Source organism: Bos grunniens, chromosome 6 (assembly GCF_055505025.1).
Source record: "Bos grunniens cultivar Pamir isolate PY7600 chromosome 6, Bosgru_T2T1.0, whole genome shotgun sequence".
Lineage (NCBI taxonomy): Eukaryota > Metazoa > Chordata > Mammalia > Artiodactyla > Bovidae > Bos > Bos grunniens.
The window spans coordinates 13438298-13459124 of NC_141170.1; positions in this window are offsets into that span (position 1 = coordinate 13438298).

Sequence of the window (20827 nt, forward strand, 5' to 3'; positions counted from 1 at the left end):
TCACATGAATAGACTTCTTTCTCCAGCCCCCATCCCCCCATCTACAAAATGGGGGGGACAACAGCAGGACCCACATCCCAGGCCTGTGGGAGGACTGAGTGAGAGACAGCAGATATGGACAGCACCTGGAATAGCACACAGGGGTGCTCCGTCCACCCTGGTGCTCCTTGTGCCTCCGTCTCTCCATCCATACCCTCCATCTGCACTCCTCCTCTGCTTCCTTCCCACTGGCCACAGTGTGAGGCCATATGAGGTCCTCAAAAGATCCCATCTTGTCCCTAGCACCCTCTCTAACCCCTCTCTCCATACTTTCTCCAACAGCCTAGCCCTAGAACTCTAGAACATCCTAGGCTTAGAACTAAAGGCCATTCCAGACCCTAGAACTCTAGAACATTCCAGGGCTTACAACTCTAGAACATTCTAGACCCTAGAACTCTAGAACACTCCAGGGCTTACAACTCTAGAGCATCCTAGCCCTAAAACTCTAGAACATTCCAGGGCCTACAACTCTAGAACATTCTAGCCCTAGAACTCTGGAACATTCCAGACCCTAGAACTCTAGACCACTCTAAGCTCTAGAACTCTGGAACATTCCCAGGCTTACAACTTTAGAACATTCTAGCTCTAGAACTCTAGAACATTCCAGGCTCTGGAACAGACATGAGCACTTCCCATCAAGCACACCTCTGTGTTTTTGTTGACCTTGTTCCCTTCAAATGCACCTCTACCTTCTTCAGCTGGCTGATTCCTCATCTTCTTCTCGTGGCAGGGGGTGACGGGATGAGATTTTGGCCTCCTGTCAACCCAGGCCAAGTGACATGTCTCAGCTCAAATCACCTCCTCTGAGAAGCCTTCCCTGACCACCTCACCTGCCCGTCAAGCATTCTTAGCTGAGCCTCTCCTGTGCCCCATGGAGACTGGAATGTATATCCTCCACCAGGGCCCCCATCTCCACACTCCATGTCCACCTCTGGTTTTCTCCCTGGCTGTGAGTGCTGGGAACACAAAGCGTCCCTGCACCACCATGGCAGGCCTGTAGGGGGTGTCCTCTGACTCTTTTTGAGAGACTGAAGGAGACGGGGCAATGCTGGCCTCCCAGTTAGGAGAACAGAGCTTCTACCCCCAGTTTTTTGCCCAGATTCTATCAGGCTTCACTTTCTGTCCGAAGACCCCAGGCTCTGAGAAGAGCTGAATCCAGCCCTGCTCAACCAGCAGCTGAAAACCTTGGACCATCAGAGAACATTGAACTTCTCCTCCAACCTCTTACACAGATTGTCATGGTGAATGAGGAGAGAGATGCAATTTGAAAGAGGCCTGAGAAAGTCACTGTGAGCGTCCAGCAAAATTTTTTGCCAGTTTTTCTCTTCGAGTCCATGTTGAGTGTGCCCTTGTAGGGAGGTATGAGACTGAGGTAGACAGGGGATATTGGAGGAGGTGCTGATGAACATGTCCTAATATTCCTCAGGGTTAATTTTTTTTTTTAAGTTACTCAAAGATAACGCCAAAGTTTAGAGTTTGGCGGAGATGGTAACGGAGTTGGTTCCCCTAAACCTGAACCCTGAGTGGCTGATTTGTCTAAAGTCAGATTCTTCTTCTGGAAAGACGGCCAGGCCTTGGGACTTTGCGAGTCAGGCTTCTTTTTTTTTTTTTTTTTAACTTTACAATATTGTATTAGTTTTGCCCAACATCGAAATGAATCCAACTCTCCCCCTAGATCAGTGTAGATTAGGAACCCATGCCTGGCCAGCCTCCACTTCCTTCTCATCTTTGTCTGCCGACCATCCCTGCGTCCTTTGTTGCTGTGAGGGTCCTAATGGTCTCTGGATGACCTCAGCAGTGACTCTGGACTTCAGCTTCCTCTCGTAGGAAATAGAGAGATAGCCCCTTCTCTGCCATCCTCATAGGGAGGCTGTGAAGACCAAATTGCTCAAGTGTGAGAAATAAGTGTTTGCCTCTTAAATGTGAAATGAGTAGCAGAGGAGAGGCAGGGGGCTGGGAGCCAGGACATGTGGATCTGAGCCTTGGCCTTCTCTGATCGGTGGAGAGATGGGCCCTTGGGTGACTCACTCACACTCTCTGGGCCTCCATTTCCCTCATCTATGAATAAGAGTCTTGGACCCCAGCCTAGGCTGATTTCAAGGGCCCTGACAGCTCCAGCCTTCCAGAAGCCTGCACATCCCGTTTCTTCTTGACTGAACTGTACCTTTTTGGGGAGAGGGAAGAGGATGATCCCTTCAGACTCAGTGCCACGTTCTTCCCAAACGGTGCAGCCACAGAATGCTGGCCCAGGATCCACCTTGGGGCTGAGACTCCTTCCATCTCCTGTGCCATGCCAGCTGAGACTGTGGCCTTCCAGTTTTCCAAGTGTGTTCTGGAATCTGACCTGGCCTGGCTTCCCTTGGCAGATGGGCTGCTCCTTCTGACTTGGCTGGTTGAAAGAGGACACTTTCCCTGAAACTGACTCAAGGTTGTGAAAGTCATTCATCACTGTTGAGTCTTCATGGGTGGGGCTGTCTATTCCTGGTAGAATTTCCTCTGGGATTGACTCTCATTGTGATGGGCTCTCACGCTCGTGCCACTTAGAAGGTCATCACGATGAAGATGGGGACTTGCATTCCAGTCCCAGCTCTGCCACTTCCTAGATGGATAAGCCACTTGACACCCCACCATTTCTGTGTCCTCAAGGGCAGGATGTTAGGAAAGAAATATCCCTGCCCATCTCATAGTGGTGTGGGGCTCAGAAGAGATGGGGTGGGTATGGGCTTCATGGTCTGTAATGGATTGTGGTGTTTCATGCAAAGGATACTATCTTTTGGCCGTGGTTATTTAGCAGTGGCAGCTCTGAACTGTGACAAGTCCCCCAGTCAGCTCATAGTGCTAAAAAAGGGAGTGGCTAAGGTGAGCAACCTTTCCTGATGTGATGCAGTGAAGAGACCACATGGGCGACAGTCATTTCCATTCTACTTAGCACCTCTGCGACCAAGGTAGATCCCCAGGCCTGGTAGCACCCAAACCTGGCTGCCCTACCCATAAAATGGGGACAATAAATTTGTCCAATAATTACATTGGGCTCCTCTAAAGCAGGCTCTCAACACATAGATTGTGTGTGTGCTTAGTCGCTCAGTCTGGGTCCGATTCTTTGTGACCCCATGGACTGTAGCCCGCCAGGCTCTTCTGTCCATGGGATTCTCCATGCAAGAGTACCGGACTGGGTTGCCATCTCCTTCTCCACAACACGTAGATTCAAGTATTTCCTGCTCCAAGGGATCTTCCCCACCCAGGCATCAAACTTGCATCTCTTGTGTCTCCTGCATTGCAGGTGGATTCTTTACCCACTGAGCCAACAGGGAAGCCCTCAGTAATTTATTGGGTTGGCCAAAAAACTTTGTTTGTGTTTTTCTATAAGATCTTACAGAAAAACCCAAATGAACTTTTTGGTCAATCCAATATTTGGTGATGACCTGGGAAGGACGGGGAAGGGGATAAAAGAAGGGGTGGGCCCCCAAAACCTTTGAGAGAGAGTTCAGAACACACCCAGAGTTGCCCCCCAAAGGGGGCCAGGATCCTAGGGTGTTTGTCCACAAGCTCTGGGTTGATCTTGGGGTGTTAAAGCCCCAGAACCCTCTATCCGCTTGTGTGTGGGCCATAGATGGCCCACGTGACCAGAGAACACCCTTAGGCAGAGATGCAGGAAGCCAGGGGACTCTGGGGCCAGCCAAGGGTGTGCAGACCAGGTGCTGACAGTGACCTCATGGGCTGTGTGGCTGAGGGTGACCAGAGGTACTGGAGGAACAAATGGTGTCTGGCCTCAGTGAGCATCAGAGAGCTGTTTGCTTTCCTCACTATCTATCCCCCTACTTCCTCTGTCCCCAGCAGAACCTTCTCCTGTGGTCATGGCTTTGAAGGAGGCTGCCTCCAGCCCAGACCCAGGGCTGTGGTCTTGGTGGATCTAAATCAATGACCGTGCCCCAGGGCCCTTGCACTTGATTGGTTTAGTCATGGACCTGGGACACCTTTATGGTCTATGAGACACAGGAAGAGGAGGGTGGAACCTGGGACAAACTCAGGAAGACGGTCTCCTGAAAACCTCTGCTTCTTCTGAGCCTGGAATCACTCCTGGATTCCAGGAGCCGCCATCTAGTCATGGTTCAGGTGGTCCTGGGTGGTGGGGCACCTTCCAGTAACTTCTAGAAGATGGTTGGAGTCTGATAGCTCAGCATCTAAAACTTCTTTCAGCAGGAGACCCAGAGCACAGATTGAGCTCTAAGATTAGCTTCCCACAGAATCAATATGCGTGTATTTCCTTCTTTAAGAAGGAAAGAAAAAAGAATGCTCTGGCATTTTCCCCTTAGAACCACCCTCTCTGTCTCCCCAAACAGATCGAATTTGCAATCAACGTACACATCTGCCTTTCTAAGGTCTGGAGGGCTGGGCCTGGAAAGTGGTCATTTGTGATGGAACCGGAAGGTTGGAGAAGCTTCTACATTCCTGCACATTCGCACCCCTCTGGTGCAGAACGGGCACGCTGCACTTAGCCGTGTCCTAAGGGTTTTCCAGCTCCTTCTGGGAGCCTGGGAGGCTGGATGAAATCATTGGGTTATGAAGCAATTTCACTTGGAATGAATGGAGAATTTTGTTTTCCTTTGACAAAGAAACACCAGCCTGTAGCTGACCTTTTTCTTTCTCGGTAGTTACTTTTAGTCAGGACTTTTGAGTGCAATCAGGATGAGGTTAGACAAGGTCACACATGGTGTACTGTCCTGGAGCCGTGGAGCCCAGCAATGGCTCTAACAATGGCCGGAGGGAAGGTTTATAAGTGACCTGAAGCCTAAGCCCTGTGGGAAGGACAGGAGGGCTCAGGTCCAGGATTTGGGGTACCTCAGAAACTATGGGTCTTCCCTGACCCCTCTCTGGAGAAACATCAGAGAGAAAGCTCTTCACTTCGGTTGCTTTAAAACGGGCTGGCAGAGCTGTCCAAGCCCTCCTGGTAAACTGAGCACCTTGGACATGATAAAAAAGGAGCCCAGGAAGGGAAAAATGAATACTCTTTTTTTCCCCAAGGGCAAATATGTTTATTCACAAAACATCTATACCCTCCCTCCTGGCATGCAACACTTGCTTTCATTTAAGCAGCTCTTTCTCTGGCCTCAGACACCGGAGACCCCAAAAGCACCAGGAGGGGTGGAGCCTGGCCAGGTCCAGAAGGACACACCCCGCCCCATACCCAATCCAGCAGAGGGTAGTGTCGGAGGAGTTGCTGTTGTTCAGCCACTCAGTTGCGGCCGACTCTTTGTGACCCCATGGAAGCACACTAGTTTTCTTTGTCCTTCACTATCTCCCAGAGTTTGCTCAGACTCACTGAATCAGTGATGCCAGCCAACAGTCTCATCCTCTGCCATCCCCTTCTCTTGCCCTCAGTCTTTCCCAGCATCAGGGTCTTTTCCAATGAGTCAGCTCTTCACATCAGATGGCCAAAGTATTGGAAATTTAGCTTGGAGGGATGAATGCTCTCAATAACAATGATGATAGTTATTCTTCACAAGGCACCCTTTTGATTCCCTCCGGCTCCCCTGGAAGGCAGACACCATCACTCCCACTTTCATATGCAAGGAAATTGAGGCTCAGAGGGGTTTGTGTCCCTTACCAGGGTGACCAGTCTGGGAGGAAGGTGACCAACTTTCCCATCAGGCCCCGGGTTGGTCCTGGTTTTAGCATGAAGATTTCCATCTCCCTGGAAACCTTCAGCTCTAGGTACACCAGGACAGTTGGTCACCCCAGAGAAGTCAGAGCCAAGAGTAAAGCCAGTTCCACCTGGTTGGTCCTCAAGCCCGTTGCCCTCATGTCTACATGATGCCAGCTGCTGGCTGCCAGGCTTCAGGTGATCCTCACGTCAAGATGAAGCTGGTACCCAAAGCCATGCAATGAGATGCTGGGGAGGATGAGCTCAAACCTGACTGTATTTCCCCAGAGTCTCTTTTCCTTATAAGCTCACCTTTACATTCTGGTGGACGATTCCAGAATGCCTTTAGCTCTGTGGTGCTGCTGTGAAAGGGTAGATAGGTCAAATGGTTACATCCTTCCAGGGGCTGTGCACACATTCTGGAGGAGAAAGTCTTTGCAATGGCTGCCTCCTTGCCCGGCCTGGAGCCCTGCCTGGTAGAGAGCACAACGCACTAAGACTTCACCGCGTGAATGAGAAGCGAGATCACACATGGGTTTGCTTTCATTTAAGCAGCAACACAAACGTTCAACAACCCAATAATTGGCAGACATAAATACAGACATAAAATAAGGACCGGTTTTAAAAGAACTCAAACATACAAGTACAATGTGGTAACTTTTCTCATTAGCATCAACTGTTGTCCTTCGTTATGTGACATAATCTAACTCTGATGTTCTTCCAGGGCTGGGCTGAGTTGGTCTCTCTCTTTCAAATCTCTCTCTCTTATGTGTGTGTGTGTGTGTGTGTGCGCACGTGTGTGTGTGCGTGCATGTCTTCTGTGAATATATTTATATTCACAGAAGTTTTTCAAGCTGTTTCCCCCTCACGGAAGCTGTTTTGAATTTATGAGCAACTGCGGTGGAAAACTTGCTCTTTCATTGTAGCTGGCATGAACCATCACATTTAGCTGCTTGTCCTAATTAGCCTAAGATTTGTTTCTGTGTTTTTGCTACTCCCCAGCATCTTGGTCTTCCTAGCCACCCTGATTCCAGGCCCAAGCGGAAGAACGTGCCAGCTGAGTTTATTTTGAGTGACTTCTGAGCCTAGGCTCTTGGCAGACGGTTGGTGTATTCCAATATTCATTCTCCTCTCTTTCTATGGTAAGAGAAGCCTGACATTTTGGCTGAACCATACCCACCTCCAAAGAGAGGACTACTTTTCTCGGCATTTGCCTCTAGCTGTGACTATTTGGCTAAGTTCAGCTCCAAAGATATGAGTGTGATTGGCATAAGCTCTGTGTTGTGCCCTTCAGGGCAGGGCTGTACCCTCTTCAGCATCTTTTCTTCACTTCCCATTGGTTTGTATATAAACAGAGTGCTGGTGGACTCAGTGGAAGCATTTGCTCATTTATTTACTTAATATAACAAAACAAGGAAACAGGACTCCATGAGGAATAATCCACAGAAGTAACAGACAGTAGAAATAGACCTACAAAGACATCAGATGTTGGAATGATCAGAGGCAGACAATTAAACAACACCTTAAAGATAATATAACAACAAGCTAGGGTATCTAAGTGCTGAAGAATTGATTCTTTTGAACTGTGGTGTTGGAGAAGACTCTTGAGAGTCCCTTGGACTGCAAGGAGACCCAACCAGTCAATCCTAAAGGAAATCTGTCCTGAATATTCATTGGAAGGACTTATGCTGAAGCTCAAACTCTAATACTTTGGCCACCTGATGCAAAGAATTGACTCATTGGAAAAGACCCTGATGCTGAGCAAGATTGAAGGTGGGAGGAGAAGGGGATGACAGAGGATGAGATGGTTGGATGGCATCACTGATTCGATGGACATGAGTTTGAGCAGGCTCCAGGAATTGGTGATGGACAGGAAAGCCTGGTGTGCTGTAGTCCATGGGGTCGCAAAGAATTGGACAACTCTGAGCAACTGAATTGCACTGAAGGTATCTGCAGCATAGCGGCTGCCTGGCTAGCTTATGTATGTAAGAGAAAGAAATGCTTCTCTTGGAGCCTCTGCTGTAGTAACTGACTGCGTGTGAAAGAAAGTGTTAGGTGCTCAGTCATGTCAGACTCTTTGAGACCCCATGGACTCAAAGCCCATCAGGCTCCTCTGTCCATGGAATTCTCCAGGCAAGAATATTGGAATGGGCTGCCATTCACTTCTCCAGGGAATCTTCCCAACCCAGGGATCGAAGCTGGGTCTCTTGCATTGCAGGCAGATTCTTTACCATCTGAGCCACCAGGGAAGCCCCCTTTCTGTAGCAGCTATTTCTTTCTAGAGTATAATATCACATTTACAGGAAGAACATTGTCGTGGAATATCTTTAGCGGACACCAAACAAAATATTCACTTCTAGGGTTTTTTGATCAGAAAAAAGATAATAATCAGAATCTTGACACTCCATTCTTTTCCTTCCTTCCTTTCTTTTTTTTTTTTTTTTTAGAACCATAAGTGTGAACAGAGTGATTTTATTTGAAGTCATGATTTTAGAATCTTAAAGATGGTCATGAGACCCAGATGTGTAGGATTTCCAGATTTAATTCTCAGTCACTTAGTCCCAGTAATTGGAGGACTGACAACTGCAGCCACTCCAAAATGAAGGCAGTTGGGGGGACATGAAGGCAGTTAGATAGCAAGGGGCTGGTAATGGGATCTAGAATTGGTTGGAGGCAGTCGAAAAGGAGAAGGAGATAATGATGGTGGAGAGGAGGAAGAGGAGGAATAGCAGAAGGTAGCTTGGTAGCACCTGAACTTTACTGAGCACCGTTTGTATACTTGGAACATACTTCTACTAAACATTATTTGTTGTTTATGTGAAATTCAAATGTAACTGGGTGTTCTATTATCAGGCAGCCTGATTTCTATTTCAACCTCCTGCTTCATCGGGATATTTCCTACTTATCCTTGCAGACTCAGCTCACATGTGGATCCCTTAGGGAAGGTGTTCCTGACTCCTAGTCCAGACTGGACCCTCATTACAGCTTCTCCTGGGATTGTGCTTCTGCCCCCAGAGCCCTTATCTCCATTTGACTATTCGATTAGCCTCTTACTTCAAGTAGACTGAGTATCTGATGGTAGGTCCACCCTTGCTCTTGCTCACCATTGTCTCTTCTCCCACCTCTGCACCATGACTGGCACATGGTAGGTATGCGATAGATAGATGTGCAGTGAAATAAAGGCTGGCTGAGGAATTTGTCTTGGGCCAGCCATTTAGCTAGTAGGAGAATTAGGATTCAAATCTAAAGAACAAAGACAAGAGCAGTTTAAAGGAAAACGGACTCTATAACCTGGCCTCTACGGTCCTCTGGCTGCTTCTGCAGCCCCCTCTGTGGAAGGCAGCTCAGTGGGTCAGGCAGGGCTTTGGAGCAAGACTGCCTGAGACTGAATCCAGGTTCAATGACTCATTATCTGGGTGGCCATGAGCTAGCCACCTAACTTCTCTGGATCTCAGCTTCTCTTCCTGAAAAATGATGATTAAAAAAAGAGAATAATAGCTCTCTCAAGTGATTGTTGTGAGGATTGAGTCAGTACACCCGGAACCCTTAGAAGGGTGCTAAGTGCTTAGTAAATGTGAGCTCCTTCATGCCATCTCTGCCTTGCTGGCTATCGTCCAGCCACATCCATGGAACTCATTCCTATCCCAGGGCCTTTGCACATGCTGCATCCTCTGCCATGGAAGCCCTTCTCATGCCTTTTTGCCTGGCCAGCTCCTTCTAATTCTATCTCGAATAAATCTCAACTCCCTCTTCAGGAGGTCCTTCTCTTCTCCTAACTCTCACCTCCCTCCCTATGCAGTCTCCTCAGAATCCTGACCACAATATGTAATGAAATGTGTATTTGGTATGTGTCTGGTTAGGGTCTGCCTTCCTCCGCCAGACCATAAGTTCCATGAGGGCAGGGACCTCTTTCTTGTTCCCCACAAGACCCCCGGTGGCCGGCACAGTGCTAGCCACACTGTATGCCGTCAGTCAGTGTTTGGTGGATGAACACGTGAAGACAAAGTCACCAGGATATGGGGGCACCGAGAGTGGGGTGACAGGAGGGTGGTGAAGGGGCCTGGGAAGTGGGGGGCAACTTTGCCTTTAGTGGAAACAGGGAGAGACCTGGCCTCTGTTCAGTTCACTGAATGCTTGTCCCGCCTTCTGTCCTTTGCTGTACTTCTCTCCTGTTAGTCACGTACGCTAGTCCATGAAAAATATCTTGGGGCCAAGTTGTACAGATGAAAGCTCTTACGACCTTGAAAGCTATAAATATTTCTGCATTGTGGCTGCCTTAAGATTTCTGTGTGTGTCTAGGATATGGATAAAAATAAGGATAACTATCACTGCCAGAACTACCAATTAAAAAATAAATATTACATAAAAAATTAAAATATACATTATATAAAATTCTTCTGTAAAATCCCATGAGGTACTCCTCCTCACCCTACATTTTACAGATTGGCTGAGTCTTAGAAGCAATAAGTGATTTACCCAAAGTCGCAGAAAGTAGCAGGACTGATGGGATTAGAACCTTATCTGTCTAGCTCTGAAGCATGTACCCTTAACCTGTCCACCCGACAGCCTCTGAAAAGCTGGACTTGGACGTGATCAGTCTGGCTACCTACCCTCAGCACAAGGCAATAAGGGCCAGCGGGTCTCCGGGTCCGTGCTACAATACCAACAAATTGCATGCCCACCAAGCCCTGCTGTAGGGAAGGGGGGTACGGGAGCAAACTCTAGCTTAATGGTAGCTTGAGTTACTCTAGCTTGATACTCTTTGTTTTACATCCTTTGATCCAGCCTATTCATTCATTCAGTAAAATGAATTGCACAAGGCAGACACATGCTTAGGAGACTGCAGTGACATGTGACTGCCTGGGAGTAGTCACACTGGGGAGGGTTGACACGTGTTGCCAAAATTCTAGGATTTGGCAATCAGACAAGCTCTTGGATTTCTGGTTTGGGGTCTAATAATGGAGATCCATGGAAGACATCAGCTCGTGTGAGAGCCCCGGGGGCCCAGGCACATTTCACCTCTAGTTAATCTTTGTGTCCTCATAGTCTCAACAAGAAGCAATTACAATGTGTGTGTGTGTGCGCGTGTGTGCATATTCCCTTTAAAAAGAGAAGCCAAGAGAGATTCAATTCAAAACAAGCATCTCTAAAAATATGTCTCCATTGAATGGGGATCAATTAATGATGCGAACAAAGAGGGTACCAAGTCAGAGGTCATCTGTTCATTCAGGAGGCACTCATTGAGGAATCCTGGGTACCAGAGCCTGAGTCTCATGGCTGCACAGCCTAGAGGGTGGAAGGATGATAAAGTGACCACAAGGTGACCCAGGTGCTGGGAGGGGGATGGACGTGGAGCTGTGAGCCCAGGTCTGTGGTTGTAACACATGTCTCACACCTGTCTTTGCTCTGGGTCCTCAGGTCCTTAAGGGTGGGAGACACCTCCTGGTCTTGTCTGTCTCCTTAGGCAAGGCCAGCTAGATGCAAAACACAAATGAGAGGCCCCCTTTTCAAAAACAGGGGAAAATGTCATCAAAGTCACAAAAATATAAAGCTTCTCTTGTGGCCTCTTTCTTGAACTCTCATGGTGTTTTAACAATTTCACCATTTAACAGCAGTCTAAATAAAGGTTATTAGCATGACTTTCATCATTTATCTTTAAATTGTGTGATGCCAGTTTTCAGGGCAAATCTAAGAGCATTTAACTCTCATGCAGAATGTCAGGAACTCCATGCTTGTAGCTCAGATGTGCACATGTGGTTCATCTTTACCGGAACAGGGGAACCTGCCCTAAAGTAACTCACCTCTTCTCATTTCACCTCTTGATGTGCATATATTCCACCAATGCTCTTAGTCTTCAGCTCACTGATGAGTGAGGAAGGACAGAAAGGTAAAGGAACCATGGGTCAGTCGATCTTTCCTTTCCTTGTATGTCATCACTCTCCAAGTGAGATTGGCTGATGCAGGGAAGTGACAGGAGATGGAAGGGATGTGATAGGATTTCTTGGTCATTAGTGCTTCTTAGAATACCATTGCCTTCTTTCTGAACTTGATACAAGTCCCAGTTACAATAAGAAGCATGGCCTCTGGAGGCTGTCAGAGACCCCTGCTGCTCAGCCGTAGATGCAACACGCTTACCTTGAACTTGCTTTGAGTCTTGTTCAACTCCCTCATGGTGGGCGCACAGGGCTTCTGTGCCCATGGGGCCTCATGAACGCCAGGCGTGGATGGTGTGGCAAGGAACAGCAGGCACACGGAGTTGTGTGTACCCCCTCTGCTCCTGGGCACTCGCTATGGCCCCATGGGATTTCACTTATGAAGCACAAGTTCAAAGACAAGAATTTCAAGAAAGAAGAATTTCAAGATGGCGGTAGTAGAGCATCAAATCAAGCCGTGGGTCCTTCCAGATATGGGATCCGTGAAACTGCCCAGGTTCCATGTCCATCAAGCTGGCCCTGTCCCCAGGGCCTTGCTAAACTTTTATTAATGAGTGAAAATCTTGCCCAAGGTGATCAGAGTTGACTCGGGATTGAGTGGCCAAATGGAAATCTCCCAGGCAGAGAAAGGGAGACCTGACAAAGACAGGAGAAGGTACTACGGGATGGGAATTGTGGTCAAATTGGCATGACTCGGGTGTTCTGTGCCAGGGAGGGAGGGGAAGCAAGGAGTCTGAATAGGAGAGCTGGGACCAGGTTGGAAAGGTCTTTGTATTCTAGATTAAAAAACTTGGACCTCTCCCACTGGCAACGGGAGAACACTGAAGACTCCATTAGCTCTTGGGATCAGAAAGAGGGATCTGTTGTAGGGCAGGCAGAATGGGAGGGGAATGGCAATGAGGCTGGCACAGACAGTCAAGGCCAGAGGCAATGGGGTCAAGACATGGGTTGCAGGGCAGGTAGGGAGGATCTCTTTAGGGCAAATATCCAGGTACAACCCATAGAGATGGGTGCGCTTCCTGCTGGAGGCAGGGCAGACAGGTGGAGGCTGGGGAGGGGGAATAGGAGGCAGGAAGGAGGGGAAGGAGGAGAAGTCGGGGCGTTGAGCCTCTGATTTCTCATTTGGGCAGCTGGGTTCTCTAACTTCTAAACCCAAAGGGCTTAGAGATACCACAGGGTCTCCAGACTTCAATCCACGGTCTGCAAATTCTTCCATTTATTATTTCCCCCTGCTGAGGACGAGAGCATTAAAGCACAGAAAGGAAAACAGAGCACAGGGTATGTTAGTTTAGAGAAAGCCCAGGGCACAAATAAAAACACAATATTTCAAGGCTTCGTTTATTTGCAGGGAAGAGACCGTGTCGGCCTGAAGGTTCTGGACAGTGAGCCAACCCCCGCCAGCCTCTGTAAACACTTCTGGACAAAAAATAATAGTAGCACCAGTGCTAAAGCCCCTCATTAGGGTCTTGGCACGAGCACGCTGTGATTTCACGCGTCCCCCTGAGTTGTGTGTGCTTCTCTTGGATTCCAAGGGATGGATCTTACTGCTTGCAGTTCCTAAGCAGAGCAATGGCTAGAGGAAGGTGCAAAGACTTGTTTGCGCCAACAGAAACTTCTTATTGCTGCTGTCACTGTTATTTATGTATTAGGTCTTAAGAAGCATCCATACCTTAAACTTGCAACAGAAAATCCCTTATGCTATTTGATTTTCCTCACACTCCTGCATGGGAGCCTGGAGCCCATTTAATAAATGAGGAAAAAGAGGACTAGCGACTCGCCTAAGGCCATATGCTAGAAAACTCTAGAATCCCTGTGCTTCTTAGTCCAAGTTCCTATTAGATCAGTGCTTCATTTTCTCACCAAAGTACTCATATCAGAGAGAGGTTGTCTTAGGGGTTGTAGAGGGAAGTCTTGTGGACCCCTCGAATAAGGAAAATGTCATCAAGGTCTAATGTCTTCTGTTAATTCATACAAACCTTGCATCTTGTGATGTATTATAACCAAATACAGTTTTTAAACACAGATATGATGATTTGAATGTCTTATCTAGTAAGATAGATGCTCTGGGAAGACCTGCTACATTCATCTTTTGTCTGAGCCCCTGAGTGGGTCCTTGGCATACTGAAACTTACATTGAAGAGAACTGCATCACACTATAGCTACCACTGTGATCTAAAAACAGAATGAGATGATGTACAAGCTACCCACAATAAAGCTGCATAACAAGTAAGCCTAGGATTTCAGTGACATACAGCAGTAAGCATGTATTTAGCTGAAGGATCAGGGGAAGGTTGGCTGATCTTGACTGGGTTTGGTCATATGTCTGCTGGCCCGTTAGTCTCAGCAAGAATCATTTAGGCCTCTTGGTTCTGCTCCATGTGCCTCTCATCCTCCTCCAGGGGGTGGTGTTCTAATCCAGGCCTGCTCTCCTTGTGACCACAGCACAGGAGCCCAGTCATGCCACGGGTCATATTATACCTGCCAGCTTTCCTTTGACCAAAGTAATTCACATGGCTGAAACCAAAGTCAAAGGGTAGACAGTATTCTTTGCTTGGAAGGAAAGAACCTTCCAAATGGAACTCATTCATGAAGGGTGTAGATACAGGGAGGGATGAGGAATTGGGCTGTTAAGGAAATCTTCCACAACGACAAGAGGATGGGTCTAATTATTTTGTGTCACTCTTACTAACCTGGGGCTTCCCAGGTGGTACAGTGGTAAATAATCCACTTGCCAATGCAGGAGAAGCAGGAGACTCAAGTTCAATTCCTGGGTCAGGAAGATCCTCTGGAGAAGGAAATGACAACCCACCTAAGTATTCTTGCCTGGAAAATTCCATGGACAGAAGAGCCTGGTGGGCTATACAGTCCATGGTATTGCAGATTGTCAGAAACACACTTACTAATTTGCATCAGGGAATCTGGAATGTTTTACTTTTTTAAAAAATTGAGGTATAATTGACTTATGATATTGTATAAGTTTCAGGTGTACAAAATACACAGTTTTTAAGTGGTAGACTGCATATATAGATACTATACAATGTTGGCTATATTTAAGGAAATCTGGCTTTTAATGGCAGCTCAGCCATGTGATGACAGGTAAGACTTGTATTCTCTCTGAGCCTCAGTTTTCTCATCCATAAAACAGGAACAATCATTCCTTTTCCACAGTGGTGTTACTAAGATAAAATACGATTATAAGGAACAGCACTATGAAAAAATGGGATGAAGATACTCTGAACTGTTTCTCCATTGAATGTTTCCTGAGTTGCTCTACTTAGCGCCAAAAAATTTTCGACCTCCAAAACAATTAAATTAGGCTACTGAATGCTTTGGAACATGTATATCATTATAAAAAATAATGAAGACAACCACCATCACAGCATCAATGGTAAAATCACAACAGGAACACTTTTTTCTGTTTTTGTTTGTGTGTGTGTGTGTGTGTGTGTGTTTTGGCCACACCAGGCAGCATGTGGGATCTTAGTTCCCCAACCAGGAATCAAACCCAAGCCCCCTGCCTTGGCAGCCTGGAGTCTCAACTCCAACAACAGGAACACTTAGATCTTCACAATCGTCTTTCCTTGTATCTCCAAAACTGACACAAAGCACTTACTCCAACGAGGTTTTGCTGAATGGATGATCAAATCACCAATAACGATCATGCGCTTTAACATTTCTCCGTTTCTAAAATTAGTTTCCAGAGGAACTCTAGAAAAATCTTTGCATGAGAGAGCCAAGATTCACTTGCTTTGAAGAGCAGTGGCTCACCTCTCCAGGTGTGTGGTGAATGTTGTCTTCCACCGTTCCCAGCACACACAGAGAGCCACTTGAAGTGGCTCTACTTTGCAGCCAAGTCAAACAATTCTGGGAGCCCGAATCCTTGTCTTTACTCTCCATGACACAGTCAATCAAACACTATGCCTTGATTCTCTTAGGAAAGAGAAATGTGCATTTCTTGAGGCTCACAGAGGCTTCTCTGGTGGCTCAGATGGTACAGAATCTGCCTGCAATGCAGACTACCCACTCCGGTATTCTTGCCTGGAGAATTCCACAGACAGAGGAGGCTGGCGGGCTGCAGTCCAAAGAGTCATACACAACTGAGCAACTAATACTACTTTCACAGACATGTCAGGCAATTCTGTGTATGCTAATTTCTCTAGTTCTCACTACCTCCAAAAGAGACATTAGTATCCACGATTTTTAGCTGGTACTCTGAGCTCGGAGGGCTTCCCTGATAGTTTAGTTGGTAAAGAATCCACCTGCAGTGCAGGAGACCTCAGTTCAATTCCTGGGTTGGGAAGATCCACTGGAGAAGGGGTAGGCTACCCACATTAGTATTCTTGGGCTTTCCTTGTGGCTCATCTGGTAAAAATCTGCCTGCAATACGGGAGACCTAGGTTCAATCCCTGGGGTAAGAAGAGTCCCTGGAGAAGGGAAAGGCTACCCATTTCAGTATTCTGGCCTGGAGAATTCCATGGACCGTACAGTTCATGGGGTGGCAAAGAGTCAGACACGACTGAGCGACTTTCATTTTCCCTTTCTTTCTGAGCTCAGAGAGGTTGTGGGATTTGAACTCCAAGGACTAGCTTAGGCCCACATTGGCATTAAATACTGGTTGCTTGATTGCCATATCAGTGAACAGATTAGAAGAAGCTACTGCTAAAGTTACAGTCATTTGGCAGGAAGCAAAGTGTGAGACAAGTCGATATGACACCTGTCTGCTGCCCTGCCCTCTGGATGGTGTCCTTTCGCCAGCAGGGCTCAGGGAAGGGGCGTGGTGACTGTCACACTCTCAGGAATAGAATTCTGGAACGGGCTTCTCTTTTTATCAAGCTCAGGATTTTAAATGAGGCCAAGCACGTCCCGAAATTTCTAGGATTCCTCTGGATTTGAAAACACTGATGTGATCCAAACTCTTCATTTTCCAGATGAGAAAACTGGAGTTCCAAAAATGTAAGTGACTTTTAGGGTCACCAGGCTAGTTAGTGGCAGAGCTTGAATTTGCCAGAAAGGACTTTCTGTCTTTGTCTCTCTGCCTCTCGCACACGTGCTTAGCCACACTGGTGCAGGGGTGGGGTGCTGGGTGCTGGCAGCTGCTTCCAGTGAGTAAGAATGCCCATTATCACCTTTCTGAGTGATGCTGAGAAGCTGAAGGCTGAAGGCCTCAACGCCCTGGAGGCCCAGGGAGTCTGTGAACACTTAGCACATTTAGACGTCAGCCCTTCAGACCATCCATCTGTGCAGCTTTCCGTGGGATTGATTACCCCCTCTTGCCCCCTGTGGTTCCATGGGATCCTGATTAGAAGCACGACGGAGCTCCAGAAGCTCCAGGAGGGTTGGCAGGCAAGGGACCCGTTTGAGAGCAGTGACACGGTGGACGGCTGAGCTGTCAAAACAGGAAATGGATTTGCGATGGTTGTTTCAGGCTGGTTGACCGCGTGTGCGAGGGAATCAGCCCGCGGCATGAGGGGCTCTGTTTTCAGGCTCTGAGCTGCTGGGGTGGGACTGCGGTCCATCGCACATGCTGGGGGCCTTCAGATGGTCCAGATGGCTGCCACCTTTTCCTCTTGGAGTGAACGGCTGGGCTGAATGATTCTGCCTAAGGACCAGCTCTCCTGCCTAAGACAGAGGGCCCTGGGCCAGAGCCCTGCAGTGTATATTCAGCTTCCCCACTCACTGCTGTGGGGTCTCAGGCAAGTCACTTAACCTCTCTGTGCCTCTGTTTCATCCTCTTGAAAATGGAGACAACAATAGCAGAGACTGAATGTAACTTGTGGGTAAACAAATCACCTCTATACCTTAGCAGAACTCAAGGCCCTGTAGGGCTTCCCTGGTGGCTCAGATGGTATAGGATCTGCCTGAGCCTGATTCTCAGTGCCACAGAGGTCGGGAAGATCCCCTGGAGAAGGGAATGGCTACCCACTCCAGTATTCTTGCCTGGGAAATCCCATGGACAGAGGAGCCTGGGGGGCTATAGTCCATGGGATAGCAAAGAGTCAAAGACTGAGTGACTAACATTTTCACCTTCAAGTCACTGCATTTAATTCACAGTTAAATAACTCATCTACTCACATTAGGGGAGACAGAACTATGTAATTTAGAACTTGGAACATTGCAAACAGAAGGCAGGCAGCAGATGTTGGTCGATGGTCTTCCCATTTCTGACCTTGTATCTTCTGACCTTGAGGTCAATGAAAGAGAGCTCTGGAAGCTTCAGCTCTGTCCAGGGACATTGACCTTGAGATTTTGAACCTAAGCATCCCTACTTTCTTCCTAAAATGAACATCCATCACTAATTGGCCACCGCCTGCCATATGCCTGGCATTGTGGTGGGTACTTGGACACAGAACCTCATTTTATTGCAACAACAAATCTATAAAGTAATGACTCCCAATCTAAAAATAGCCAATGAGGTACATTTGAACATTCAAGGTGCACTATGGACATTTTATGTATATTAACTCAGTTAATTAGGTTTTAGGTCTTATTTCCCCCATTTTGCAGAAAAACCTGATACTTAGAAAGGTGAGATGAAAGGAAAAAAAGAAAGGTGAGACACACAAAGCAAGCTTCAGATTCCCAGACACCAAAGATCTTGGAAAGGCCCAATTTCCTCTGGACAGAAGTGATTATACATACACACTCTCACATGCATCTGTGTGCAGCTGTGCCCAGAAACTCCATTGCTGGTGATAGGGAAGTGGTTCTGTGTGCTGGTAACAGTGATTTTCTTTGTTTAAGCCCCGAATTCTGATGGGCTTTGTCATGACTGCCCTAGGAAACTAATATCACACGTGGAAATAACTGCTTATTGTCACAGGTCCATCTGTGGCAGAGTCTGGACTCGAACCCAGAGCAGTTTACTCCAAGATCCATTTAGGGTGAAGACTGGCTGATTTCCCCACTCGGTACATCTTTCTTACCAGTTCCTCCATTTTCCTTTTAGAATAAGAGTTGTTCTTTTCTCTACTCAATTTCTATCTACTGCTTCTCTACACAGAGTTGATTAGACCTGGGGAGAAGGCGATCCTGAAGAAGAATGGTGACTGGATGCATTAGATCAAGTGGAAATCACATCTGTTTATCATTTTATGTGGATTAAACTTTTATCGTAGAAACCATAAACCTATATTGACACTATCTGCCAGTAATGAAACTTATCTCCGTGACGAAAGCTTGAGTGCCGCATTGGACCAAACGTGTCTGCCTTAACTCCTTTGCATGTAAACCAAGGAATCCCAGTGGACACGTGAGGGGATGATCGATGGTACATTCAGGCCTGAAGACAGCCTCCAGACCATGATGGGTCAAAATGTGGATGGTGGTTCAGAGATGATGGACAAAGACCACTCACAAATCCCAGCTCCACTGGTTTAACCTCAGGCACTGTGATCCATCTCTCTATGAGTCAGTTTTTCATTTAGGGCTTTTCCAGTGGTTCAAGCAGTAAAGAATCCACCTGCAATGCAGGAGACACGGGTTCAGTCCCTGGGTTTGGAAGATACCCTGGAGAAGAAAATGACACCTCACTCCAGTATTCTTGCCTGGAAAATCCTAGGGACAGAGGACACTCCAGGGGGTTGCCGAAGAGTTGGACATGACTTAATGACTAAGCAACAAAATTGATGGAATATTAATAATAGTAGTAATATTCTACTACTATATCCTATGTTACAATACTAGTATAATGATATTGTAATGTTAATAATATAACTATTAATTACAATATTAATAATTAAAGTAACATTTTAAAATATAACATTAATAATGCTATTGGAATAACAGTTGGATTGTTGTTCCAGTTATTACTGGTAAGTCCTCCATCGATGTGGGTTATTATTTTGGTGTTCTTATTAGTGGTTTTATTGATGGCTCCTGAATGTCTCAACAGGTCAAAAGGGGATGCAGGGAATATTATAAAATTCTAAAATCACTTATTACATCAAACAGTATGTATGTGTATTAGTCTCTCAGTCATGTCCGTCTCTTTACAACCCCATGGACTGTAGCCCACCAGGGTCCTCTGTCCATGGAATTCTCCAGGCAAGAATACTGGCATGGGTAATACCCTCTTAAGGGGGATCTTCCCCCAGGGATCAAACCCAGGTCTCCTGCATTGCAGGCAGATTTTTTACCATTTGAGCCACTGGGGAAGCCCATTAAATAGATACACTTCAAATATTTGACTTTGTATCTTGCTTCCAATCACCATTTATATGGGAATATAAACATTTGCATGACTATACCACTTTCCCTGTGATCACAAGATGTGGCTCATTTCTGAACTGCCTGTGTGCCTGCTTCATACCTCACACGTGTGTCATAACCTCCTCAGTTCAGTTCAGTCGCTCAGTCGTGTCCGACTCTTTGCGACGCCATGAACTGCAGCATGCCAGGCCTCCCTGTCCATCACCAACTCCCGGAGTTCACCCAAACCCATGTCCATTGAGTTGGTGATGCCACCCAACCCTCTCATCCTCTGTCATCCCCTTCTCCTCCTGCCCTCAATCTTTCCCAGCATCAGGGTCTTTTCAAATGAGTCAGCTCTTTGCATCAGGTGGCCAAAGTATTGGAGTTTCAGCTTCAGCATCAGTCCTTCCAATGAACACCCAGGACTAATCTCCTTTAGGATGGATTTGTTGGATCTCTTTGCAGGCCAAGGGACTCTCAAGAGTCTTCTCCAACACCACAGTTCAAAAGCATCCATTCTTCGGCGCTCAGCCTTCTTCACAGTCCAACTCTCACATCCATACATGACCACTGGAGAAACCATAGCCTTGACTAGACGAACCTTTGTTGGCAAAGTAATGTCTCTGCTTTTGAATATGCTATCTAGGTTGGTCATAACTTTCCTCCCAAGGAGTAAGCATCTTTAATTTCATGGCTGAAATCACCATCTGCAGTGATTTTGGAGCCTCCCCCCAAAAAAGTCTGCCACTGTTTCCATTGTTTCCCCGTCTATTTCCCATGAAGTGATGGGACCAGATGCCATGATCTTAGTTTTCTGAATGTTGAGCTTTAAGCCAGCTTTTTCACTCTCCTCTTTCACTTTCATCAAGAGGCTTTTTAGTTCCTCTTCACTTTCTGCCATAAGGGTGGTGTCATCTGCATATCTGAGGTTATTGATATTTCTCCTGGCAAGCTTGATTCCAGCTTGTGCTTCTTCCAGCCCAGTGTTTCTCATGATGTACTCTGCATATAAGTTAAATAAGCA